The following is a 12,885-nucleotide window of genomic DNA, read 5'->3' on the forward strand; positions in this document are numbered from 1 at the left end:
CATGCACCAAGAAAATCTTTTACATATAGCAAGGCYTTCACTGTCATCAGCTCTGCTGTTTTAACTGCACAGCAACAAGGTGTTACTGAGGTCATATTTTTTTACCCTATGAGATATGCTTCATGAGGCATGGGTTAATTTTTCCAAGGACTTCCAAGTCTTATAGAAATAAAAATAATAACAAGATCCCAAAGAAATAGAAAACCCAAAATTTTCTCAGTGATTTCAGCCTCACTCCAAGTTACATTTACCTCCACTCTTAGCTTAATGTGATGCAATCCACTTACTTGAGCTTACTCTTCCACAGTGTCTTTACATTCATGATATGAATGTATACCAACAAAATATGTCTTTTTCATAGTTCTGTTGTCAAATAAGGACAAAAAGGTCTGACAAGAAAGTGATTTCTAATCTATTTTCCAAAACTTGGATCCTCATAACAAATTCGTGCAATATTTAAACCAAAAAAATCCAAACCTCTAATCTCTAATACTCTTTGAAATAAAATCTACTGAGAAGAAAAATATGCAATACTTCTTTTAGTAAAAAGAGTAATATTATTGTTATTCACTTGCTGACTATAGATAGTTAGAGGACTGCAAGTCCTATTTTCTTTTCCATTCCCAAGAGAATGGAAAAGGCATTTTAATGCACTTAATGTACATATTTATACATTTTTGTATAAAAATTAGTAATATGTTGCTGGAGTCTGTTGGTCTGACTGTTTATTTTATATGTGTATATATATACAAGAAATATTTTAACTATTAAATTTCACATCAATGAAAAAATAACTTCCCAACACATTTTTATACAGTAGATCTTATATTATTGTTATAGTCAGAAAAATGATTCTTTAAAAATGTCTGTATTTACCAGGATACCAGTTCCTGTCTGTCTTCAAGTCAGTGGGAAAATATAGTAATGGCTCTGTAGTTAAGGAAAAAAAATCGAGAGTTTAATCTAGGAACATTAGCATGTATTTCCCAGCTTTTTAAAATACTTTAAGCTTAAAAGAATTCCAGCTTAGCATAAACCTAGGTTCAATTTATTAGCAGTACTCTGGAGGTCAATGAAAGACACTTCAGAGCTTGGTTGTCTCAGCTGAAAACCATTGAGACCTGTTACATCTGCTTATTATGCAGCCGTAGAATATACYCCAGATTTGTAAAAGAAAGGATGGTAAGAGTTTATTTCTCTTCTAGAGCAAAACTAACACAGCAGGTTGTGCTGTGGAGGACAATATGCAAGGAGATTTTTTTTTTTTTTTAAGAGCTTGATTTGAGGCAAACAAAAAGAATTCAAAATAAACCAGAGAAACCTCAGACTCAGACCATGGGAAAAGTGAGGAATGTTTAGATTCAGCTGTGTAGMAGGGTTCCAGAGGAAAATACTTAACTACCAGTCCCAGTGAATGATAGTTGACTTTTGGTCAGACGCCTAATCAGGAACATTAGGAAAAAAGTTGTTGAGGAATAGAAAGTGAAGATACTCTTTTTTTTTTTTTCTGATATTTTTATCTTTCTCTGCCATAATCCATAACTAACCTGAGAACTTATCTGACCTGAGTTATTACTTACATAAAATTGAGTAGATATTATAGGTATGGATGAGATTTTGGGCATGTATAATTGATAGATTTGTRTTTTGTTATTGCTCAAGTTACATTCCATTGAAAGGCCATAGATTTCTATTTTGATGCATAAAGTGAAAAAGTTCATTCAGATTTTGCCTGGGTGTCCTGGAAGTCACTAGAACTGGGATAGAAAATAGGCTGAAATAGACATGGAAAAATCATCAATGGCAAAATTAGAAATGGGTGATGCTAGAGTGCTTGTGAACAACAGAGACTACAGAGCTACAAAAATAGTTAAGGCAAGTAGGGAGAACACTATTCCCCATATTGTGCTAGCACCACATTACTTCACCGCTCTATACACAAGCTGCATGCTTTTTGTAGTTCGTCACATGTGCTTCTGAATATGCAGAACAGCCACTACAGTAATGTTGTTCAGAATATTTCTGTGTCTAAACTAACAAAAAACACAGTAGTGAGCAGCAGCTTGAGCAACCAGTGCGGTCCAGTGCCATTTTTTGTGATGAGGCAACAGTCAGTCTGCACTCTGAAAATGTACCAGAGGGAGCAAGGGAGAAAATGTGCCTCAGCCCAATAGCTGTGTGTCCACATGGTCTCCTGCAGACAAACCCAGTCTCTCCGCCAGGGCTTCCACTCAGCTGGATGCCAGCCAGCTCTCAACTGGAAACTGCTGTCAGTACTGTGCTGCGCCCAAGATAATAAGCCTTGCTGAGAGACTGACTTTGGGTTCAGAGCCGGATCACAACTGGCAGACAGAGCAAGTCTATGTCTGTCTGTGAAAGACTCAGTAGACATAGCTTTAGGGTAAAGGAAATCTGAGATTATACAAAATTGGGAGATTAGGATTTTGCATAGCACAGCTCCCTCCTGGGAGCTCCAGGTAGGGGAAGCACTACCCAGACTGAGATAAACACACTAACCCTTGCTAAGAACACGACAAGCTTGAAAAATAATTGGGACAGCAGAACTGGGACTTCTCCAGCTGGGACTCCTTCTATGGACCAGATGAATGCATCTATTTTGGGACATAGTTTTCTACTTAAGATTTAGAGTAGATACCAAAGCATATATTTAAGATGAATTCTACAGTCAGTTTTTATTATTTATACATTCATCTGTGCATATCTGCACAGCATCTGTGCTCCCCAACCAYGTAGTTAACTTACTAAACTGTATTTACTACAATACTGTATTTATGAACAAACAAATTAGAATACTGAACAAACCTCTATCCATTTTAAAAAAATACAAACAACTAATCCTATCTAACCATCCTTTAAACATTTTTAAAACTACTTATTCTATTATTACATTTACATTAATATAACGTAATAATAGAAAGATCATCCAATGTTAATCTTGCCTTATTTAAATTGCTTTTCTGTACCTAATAATGAATAGTCATGCCTGCTTTGAATTCTTTTCTCATTGTATTATTTTGTTTAAGACAGTATAGAAATTCTTTTTTTCTTTGCAATTTTCATGCTGAATTATGCCTTTTCTTCTCCAGGTATTTGACTGCTAAAGCATGTTTGTACTTGGTAAGTATAAAATTTAATGTGCTGTCCACTTTCTTATAAGCAGTTACACTGATGGTGAAATGCTAAATCAACAAATTCTAATGGAGAATGGTTTGTGAAAATGTCAAACTTCCTTTAAAGAAATGACAGAAAGGAAGACCACTTTTCATGTAGATCATAAGAGGCAAGACATAGCCTCTTCTCCGAGCTTGCTCCTCAAGAAGCAAGCAAGACTATGTGGGCCCTAAGTCTGTGGGAATTGTGTAGCTCAGAGGTATCTGTTTTTTTTTTCAATTATACACTTTCCAGTAACAATGGATCTTATTTTTGTGTAAGATGAGGAAACATCTGCTTCAAAGACATATTGAATCCAGAGTGAATAAAACAAAACTTTTTTTTTTTTTTATTTTGAAGAAAAAAAAAAGAAGAGCAGTTATACTGGGTATCAGAAAATGGAAAACAAGTATGTTATGTATAAGTTTATGTAAGAAAATATCCCAAAAATTAAATGGTCAAATGGTAAAATTCAAGTGTTTTAACATTAGAATTGATCCTGTATAATCAATATAATAGTCTCTTCACATTAGTTTGATGTCTCAAGAATAATATCATAATTGTAGTGTCTTTTCTCAGTTTAGGACAGTTGAAGGCTAATATTACATATTATATGTCTATAGAAAACCTGGAATATTACATTTTGCATTAGGTATGTACAAGGCTCTTCTTTCAGCCTTGACCTCAAGCACAGGCCCAATACTGAAGTAAGGAAAACTAAAGTTTGGAGTGAATAAAATATCCAAGTTGTCTGAAGAGCTGATTCTAATAGTTTCATTTTGGGGGTACACAGAGGAAAGCAGGAAAGTAAYTTTTGTCTCACATATCCACATGATCTCCACTATGTGGATTGGTCCCTTAGTCCATTCCAAATTTTAATGATCAATGGGATTTGAGCAAGAGGCTTTTGACCGAGTTCCAGATTCAGCAGACCTATATGTTGACAGCATTTGTCAGTATTTTACTCCCAGTTTGTCAGACTTCATTTGTAATATGATGTTGAAGTATAGTTGATTATATTTTTCACATGAATTCTTGTTACTGTCTGGCATGCATGGAGTTGAACACAGTTTTAAAGGAGGTACATATGACATATAGACATGGAAATATGATACATTCATTTTTAAAAATCTAGGAATAAAGYTAACACATTTACACAAATGTGTAAGTGTGTACAGCATACACATTTAGCATCAAGTATGATAAGGAAATCAAGGACGTGCACTTCAATGCTCATTGTGATATTTCTTTTTATGCTATTAATTTGCTCTCAGCAAACTCTGTAGAGTAGTTCTGTAATTAAAGACTGGTTACCAACTGTTACTAGTTCTGTAAAATGAACTCTGTATGTTCACTTTAAATGGGGTGTCACTGGAAGTATTCTCAGATGGAGATATTAAAAATGAAAAGATGGAAGAACAACAGCAAATCAGGAGGCTCTCTTGATAGTCCCTTGAAAGTGTTTCATAGTTTTGAAAACAAAGACATACCATAGAGGTATGGATAAATGGGTAAATACCAGAGAAATACCTCATTTTATGCACCTTAAAACCTTATCCTATGGACATTTTCTGTATTGTGAGATTCAGGGTGGGTATCAGGATACTGTCCTTTCCTACAGATCTGGCATTGTGCAACTGTTTATCTAATGATCTCACATTACTAYATTAATGTTCAATATATTGTGATAATAATAACAATCACAATACAAAATCAACTCCCCCCATCTTTGCCCTAGTGTGATGAATGTGTCATTTGAACCACTGTAGCTCCAAATGTGTGCAGAACTGTGCATATCTTCACATATGCTCACACAATACATACACRCTGTATTTCAGGGTTCAGGACATGTTTCAGTCTTCCCATTCACAGTAACGCTGTTTGCAAACATATTGGAAGAGAAAATTCCTGGATTTTACAATATTACTCCACTAAACTTTGTTCCTTTACTTGCAAAAAGTCAGCAGGTCACCAGCTATCAGGTGCAGACATAAAMACGGAAGGTTTATAAATGAAATGCATTCCTATGCATTCTGTTATGCTGTTTATTTTACCTACATGTTGTAAGGGCCCGTGCTCTAGCAAAATTCCCCAAGGATCTAATAAAGTCCTCAAGAATGTTATCTTTTGGAGTATGGAATGTTGTAGTTGAATTTGTTATTCCTTAAGTAATTAAGGGAAAATATGTTCATTTCTTATAAAACTGCTTATATCAGACTGTAGAAGCTAAACAGCAAGCAGAGCTGAAATGCAGACCAGAGTAAGAGAATATTTTCAGGCCCTACAATTGAACCACAAAAAGAACAGTGAGAACTGGGAAGCTGATTGTCAAAATTGATTAAACACTGCCCTCTTCTGATTAAATTCAATTTTAAGCTAACTGTTCTAGCAGGGAAAGAAAAGAAATTTGCAAAAATAAATAAATAAATAAACAAACAAACTAACAAATAAATAAATAAATAGATAGATAAATAAATAAATGGAGTGCAGATTAATGACTAGTTTGGCAGTTACTTAAGTCTTCTGTGATAGTAGTTAAATAGTGAAAGTCCATAATTTCTGAGTGGCAGATACACTGATCTTCATCAAAGGACAGCCTCAGTAAAAGCAATATGAAGTGTACCTGCGTGGCTTTGGAATACTACATTATAAAAGAGTAGTGTTGTGAAATGCAGGTAACACAGGGATAATTTAAGGCAAGCAGGAAGAGGCAATTTTTCTAAAAAGTAAACAAGCTATGGAAATCCTTGCTGCCAGGCTTCATGTGTCAAATATTCAAAAAMAAGGAATCAGAGTCTCAGGAAAAAGATAAAAAAGAAATTCTAGAGCTATTAAATGTACAGGAGTTTCTGAACTGCTGATTGCTGGGTGATAGTTCTGCAGAAATACCACTATTAGCTTTCCTTACCATTCCCTAAGCATCACTGCTGGCAAATACTGGAGACTCATTTCCAGTATCTACCATACTCACCTTGCTGAACTATCTCTTCTTTAACTGTAGAAGTGAGTTACTCACAAGGTTCATAAATAAAATGTAGTCATATTTTTTATGCACTGAACTTCTGGTCTGCTTTAGTTTGGCTGATTTTACAACAGCTTTCTTACAGAGAACATCTCCCCATACATTACACCAGTTTGGCATACAACATTGCTATAGCTGTAATGGATTACATACAGAAAAGCTGACTGCTTTTTGGATCTGTCACAGAAAAGACTGGAATGTGAGTGTTTTATCAGCAGAATAGACTATTATGTGAGGCCTAATCATTTTCACATATCCAGCAAATTCTGATGGACAGAAGTAAAATTCTTTTACTAATTCTTTTCTTTCATTTTTGGCTCACCAGAGCCCCACAGAAATTGAAGAAGTAATACCTATGCTCCTGTCCCGTAAAGGTCCACAAATTTATTCATCTTTTACAAGCACAAAACAAAATAGAAATGAGCATATGGGGAAAGTACTAATCTTTCCCCACCATCATGCATTGACACAGGAAAAAAAAAAAAAAAAAAGAAAAAGAAAAAAATGAAGAGTTCTGGCATGCAGAATTGTGAACTAGAGCCTGTCCTTAAGTACCCTGTCATGAATGAGAGCAGACTCCACATCACAGAATTCTTAGAGTAGACTTGGTACAAAAATTTAGTTTCAAGAGAGCCAATGTAAGTGGCGTGGTTTGGATAACTTACAATAACTGCTACACATTTAATAACATGACTTAGGGGGAAGAAATATTATCTTGAGCTTAGCTACGTTTCTTTATAAGGCAAGCATTTAAGAAGTTTTTGTACTTAATGTGAGAATTAGTTGCAAAACCATGAAAAAGATGATGTGCTGAGGCCCAGCATTGTCATGGTTAAAATAAAAAAAAATATCAGTTAGGTTCTGTTTTTATTTCCTGGCTTGCACTACTATGCTAATCGTCTACACCGGAATACCAAACCATTAAATTATGGAATTTATATGTAGAATGCATGTGGCAGTCTAAAATATTCCATAAGATACTCCAAAACTAGCTGCTGGGGAGGATGAGAATAAGAAAGAGCATGGGACTTTCCCACAGCCATTTCTGAAGTATACACCATGCAATTTAACTGAATGTCATATTCTTTAAGGACATATCAGCTTCCAGATTAGTCACTTATGACTTAAAAAATATACAGGGCTTCATCAAATTCTGACCACTATTGGACATGTTGAGAAATTCAGAGGCCAAAATTTTTACTCCATGGAGTTTCATAGAGTCCAGATAAGTTGCTTGCACATATGAGTACTGCAAATGAGCACAAGTTGTAGCTTCACCATTTTGCTCCTATTTATTTTATTGTCCCCAGTCAAGCAAGCCTGATCCTTGTGAGCATTTTAGTAATTTCTTCTTCTCCTTAGAAGAGTGGTAAGTTATATCTTAAMAAATGGTAAATAAAACTTCCTCCCAGCACGACTAACCAGTTCTTGCTTCTGCTCTTTTGCTCTTATTAACTTTTCTGACTCTTAGCACAGAAAGATCCTGACCTTCATCAGTAGCCATTTGCTTGATATGTGTTCTTTTGCTCTCTAAAGGACCTTATACATTTTCATCCAATATACTTCATTACCATGACTGCTGCTTATACTGCATTTTCACTCGTTTCCTCTGACCAGAATGGTAATCTAATCCTTACATGAAGGGCCAGTGTGCAATATGTCCTATAATTCATGGATATACTTTCAGTTGAAATTAAATGATGAGTAATTAATCTGTACGGATAAAATATGTATTTACATACAAATAACTGCATATATACATATAAAATATCATAACTTAATAAATGCTCAAATAACTTATAAAGAAAATGAAACCATTAGAGAGCAATTTCTATGTATTTAGCAACCCTAACCAAAAGCTATTCAGCTTATAACTTGGAATTTCAGAGATTAGAGATTTGGTCAAAATTATTTTAATTTTTAGTCAATAGTATATATACCTTCTATTCAGGCAATGTTATAGGCTCTGTAATAAATTACGGAAAAAGTGACACATGTATTCTGTGACAAAAATATCCATTGAGGTTCTAAGACTAAACCTAAAAATGTGTTAATCAAAAAATATTATGAAATCTAGTAATACTTCTGCACCCATCAGAGAGGGTATTTGACAGTATGGGAGAATTCTGTAGAAACATTTGCTACAAACTCTATGTCATATAATGCAGTTTCCAGAAACATGAGTGAGCTTTTTCTATCACATTGGCAGTGTGTGATTTTTGTTCTTGCTGCTTACAGTTGTCTTAATCCTCTAGGTAGATCTAGGCCTAGTAGATCATAATTAATTCGATTCCTTTCTCTTTTAAAAATTTCTTTCTCTTTTAAAAATTAACTCTTGTTACACTCAACAAACCTACTGAGTTCCAAATACACTTAGTTACAAAGTACAAAATTCCAGTTCTCTTTCACTCATCTGCAAAGCTGAAGAAGAGAAGTTTAGGAAACCTGTGGGTAACATATACAAGCCTTTACTTGTATGTTCAGTCAGACAGTCACCACTGAAGATTCCATCTTCTATTGCATATAACGAACATATTCAAACTACCCATGCAACCTTCCTATGAATTCAACTGAATACAGGATATCAATCAAAATATACAATCAAAGTGGTGGTAAGAAAATGCTTGTTTGGTGATATTATATATCATTCAGATGATGAATAAAGCATTACCAGTAAACTTAAGTAAATGCTTCCATTTTTTTTTTGTAGGTTACTTTCTTGTTATATTTATCTGAAACAACATTCACCATACGCATTTGGAGTCAAATTAGATTCCTTGCTTTATTTTCTTGCATGTACCCATTTTCTAAAGTTGACTTTGTTTCTGCCTTAAAGAAATCAATATGTTAAATAAATATATTATTTTTGTTATTAATCAAACAGAGTTTCAAAACAGAACTGCTGATGCTGCCTAATGATTATCTTGTTTTTAATCACAGGCAACATATTTTGCTGTAGATTGCTACAGCGATCTGGATTGATGGAATATTAGTATGTATTCTTAGTGAACTTTTTTTTCACTGAATCAGAAAATCTTTACATCTGCTGTTCTTCTCTTTTCATGTGGCTGCCTAAAYAGTGGATAAAAGCTGACTTTACAGTTCAATACTATTAACTACTTTCTTAGTCTTCTGTGATTTTCTTCAAGCTCAAACTCTAAATATCAAGAAATCATTAGGAATTTCAATTTTTGTAAAAAGCRTGTTTCTAGTCCTTATGATTGCAGAAGAAAAGTTGAGAAGAAGCAATGAAGTTGAAAAGAAGAAATAAAGCAGAGTGAATAAGTAAACAGTACTCCAGGTTTCCATAACTTCTTTCTTTCTAGGTGCCTGTAAAACAAGTGGCCAAAATAATCGTGTGAGATTTGAGGTCCGATGTCTTTAATTCAATTATGATTTTGTTAGCAAAGTGCTCACAGAATAGTGTGATATCAATATTTCTATATTAGATAATTTGTATCATAATTCTAAAGTGACTAACATGCTATTTCTACCCTGAAAACACTGATTTTCCACAACAGAAATTTAGGCAGATGGTTGGATAACTGTCAAACCCTCATGTCCAAGATTCMTAATCTAGTACTTAACTTTAGCACCATAGTAGCATTAACTGTAAAGTCAATCATAAGAAGAGGAGATAATTAGGACATGCAAGTTACACCAGCGTTGACACACAAGGCTGCTTATGTGTACTCATTACTACAAGGAAGGCTGCCTCCAGAACATATTCTGGGTGATTTTAGCTGCTTTTAAGTGGTCTTACTGTTTTCTGTGGAGCTACTCTGTATGCGACCACTAAGCTGTGCATGTGTATTAGCTCTGTGTCTGAGGCCACCGCTCTGCTGYTCTGTTTTCACTTTTTCTAGGAGAATAACTCCAGGTCAGAGCCAAGAGGAGAGAAAGGGAGGTGGGTCCAAGAAGAGCTAGCAGTCAGTTTTTATTAAAGTAATGCTATTTGACATAAGATCGTTCCGGTCAATTAAGCAAATGAAGACTAAGGACTAGAAATATCAGATTGTCCATTAATTAATAAGAGGCTGAAGGAATTACTTGGTTATTTCATGTTAATTGCTCARATGCCCTTTCCAAGATATCAGGGAAAATATCCCAGAGCACACTGACTCATAGGAATAAATAAGTCTATTTCTGACTGTGCAGAGAAACAAATGAAGATACATGTGCAAGAAAAAATGTTCAAAACAAAGTGAAAAGCATGCAAAGRAGAAATGAGGCAGAACAAGAATATTTCTTTTATTGTGACAGAGAACCTTGCAAAAAAAAATACTCAAACACTCAACACTCAACAGTAGGTACTACTTAAGATGAATTCAAAGCGTTTGCAAATCGATGATGCATTTGATAAAACTATGAGCTCACTAATCCTTTTGCAATTAGAGACTACTGTATTATCAGAGTGCTGAATCAATAATTAAAACTTTTTTTTTTCCTAAATGTACTATAGTATGAGTTTGTCTAATTTACTAATACATTTAACTGTCTTAAGCTGCAATTTTGGACTCTGGATTAGTTAGATAGCTGTACACGTGTATTTTATGAAAGTTTAGGGGAAATCAGCAGAAAAATATCCAAAAGCAAGATATGCAGTTGTGTCCAGATTCCCCTTTCATTTCTTCTATTTAAATTTTTTAAGTTAACTTTTTGATCTCTGTTAACAGAGATTTCACTTCTGTCCCATAAGCAACATGTTGCTTGAACAAGTTCATAAGGACTGATTTCTTGGTCTTTCCAAGCACATCCATCTGAGAAAAGGGTGAGCCTAAATTAGTTCTGAAAGAACTTTGGAGACCAAAAGTTGTTTCATGTAGTTTGGTCTAGTCTTTATCTCTTTTATTATACTACTGATTCTCATACACCATAGCTATATTTGGACATAAAAGTCACATAAGAATGCTGTGTTACAGCACATCTGTTATTTACCGAGTTCACCTCTGATCTTGCCTTAAAGACAATTAAACCTGATTCTAACTCTGCTCCATCATTCCTTTTATTTATTATTATTTTTCCAAAACAATGTCCATGTGCTCATTGAATCAGTTTATAAACTCTTCAATTTAGAGGCAGAGTTCAGCCTGGTACTGGATTTGCTGTTTAGAGCTACAGTGAATCTTGCACACTTGTACGAAGAGGCAAAAGGAAATCAATGACTGTTTACAAGGAGAATTCAATTGCCATGAATACTCTTCTCTCAGCTCACAGAAAAGYAAACATACATTCAGAAAAAGGCAAAAGTTAATATGGAAGCCATACAAGTGAATGACATGCTGTTTTAAGGACACATCTACTATAAGGTTAATTCTGATCTTATTTCATCTGTTTATATATTATGGAAATATTTTAGCCAATATAACCTGACTAATTCTGGAAAAGAAAATAATAACTGGGAAACTTAAGGCTATCTAAATTTTTCACTTACAAATTAGAGAGTTCAGGGCAAAAGTGGTTGTTTTCATGCTTTTACTATATGTTAGAACTTCAAAACATCATTCATGACATACTTTAACTTGTTTTACACCTTTATATGCAATTAACGCCACAGTGTTTTCATTTTTAAGGCTTTCTTTTACTCATACATTATATCAGCAACTTTACAGTATATATAAGATCCTACTTGCTGATAAAAATCTACAATCGTGTATTATTTAAATACTGCTAAATACGTAAACTAGCTTGAGAAACTAACTCTTAAGTAAAGCTTATTGGGAAGATATTTCTCAACTACAGAGAGAAAATTATGTTACATAGAAAGTCTTAAAGCTGAAGTGACATATATTGACATATAAAAATTTTTTAAATATTTACAGTAATCATGTCTGAAAGAACAAAAAGGGGGTTCRTGAATGGTCTACCTTCCAGATTCTAAGTATCCTGTACAATCCTTAGGAATATTCTTCTCAGTGCTATTTGAAGTACTATTGAAATATGGCAATTGATGATTGAAATATTTTAATTAATTTAGTAACTGCTTCACTTTAGATATAATCCTACAAAATCTTAGCATTCTTTCAAATCTGCAGCAATAGGGTAATGTTTTTGTTTTAGGCTTCAGTATGTTAAAGCAAATAATAAAAAAAAAAACCACTATAAATTACCACTTATTATAATTTTCAGAAAACTCTATAGAGAAAAATTGGCTAATTTAGAAAATGCAAATGGGTCATAGTTTATTATTGGAAGTTTGTGGATGCTAAGCAGTCTACTCAAATCAGCCCTTAGTGAAGGGTTAAGTGATGGCCTCAAATTCTGTCTGCGTCAAAAACAAAAGCAGTAAAAGAGAAGATATATTGATAATATCTATTTAGGAGACATGGACTAAAAGAGAAGGCATTTCATGTATCTTATAGAAACAAGGAACTTACTATACTGTATACTATACTTTTATCATATAATATGCATATGATATTATGTGATTTAACTGTTTGCTTCCTGCTTTTTCAGAACTAGCCCTGATACAATAAACAGTCTAGACAGAATCCTGACTTCAGGTTAGAAAATTACGTATATTTTTTCATATGCTTATATGAATTATATGCTTATGCATGTATTCCATTGTTTGGACTTTCAAACATTTAAAATTCTCAATATCCATCTTGTATTTAATTGTCAATGTATTGCTCATTCTATTTTCACACTTGCCACATTGTTAAAGAATTTTTTTTATTCTAAGTTGAATT

The sequence above is a fragment of the Nothoprocta perdicaria genome, unplaced genomic scaffold, assembly GCF_003342845.1.
Source record: "Nothoprocta perdicaria isolate Ctin4 unplaced genomic scaffold, notPer1 scaffold_45, whole genome shotgun sequence".
Classification (NCBI taxonomy): Eukaryota; Metazoa; Chordata; class Aves; order Tinamiformes; family Tinamidae; genus Nothoprocta; species Nothoprocta perdicaria.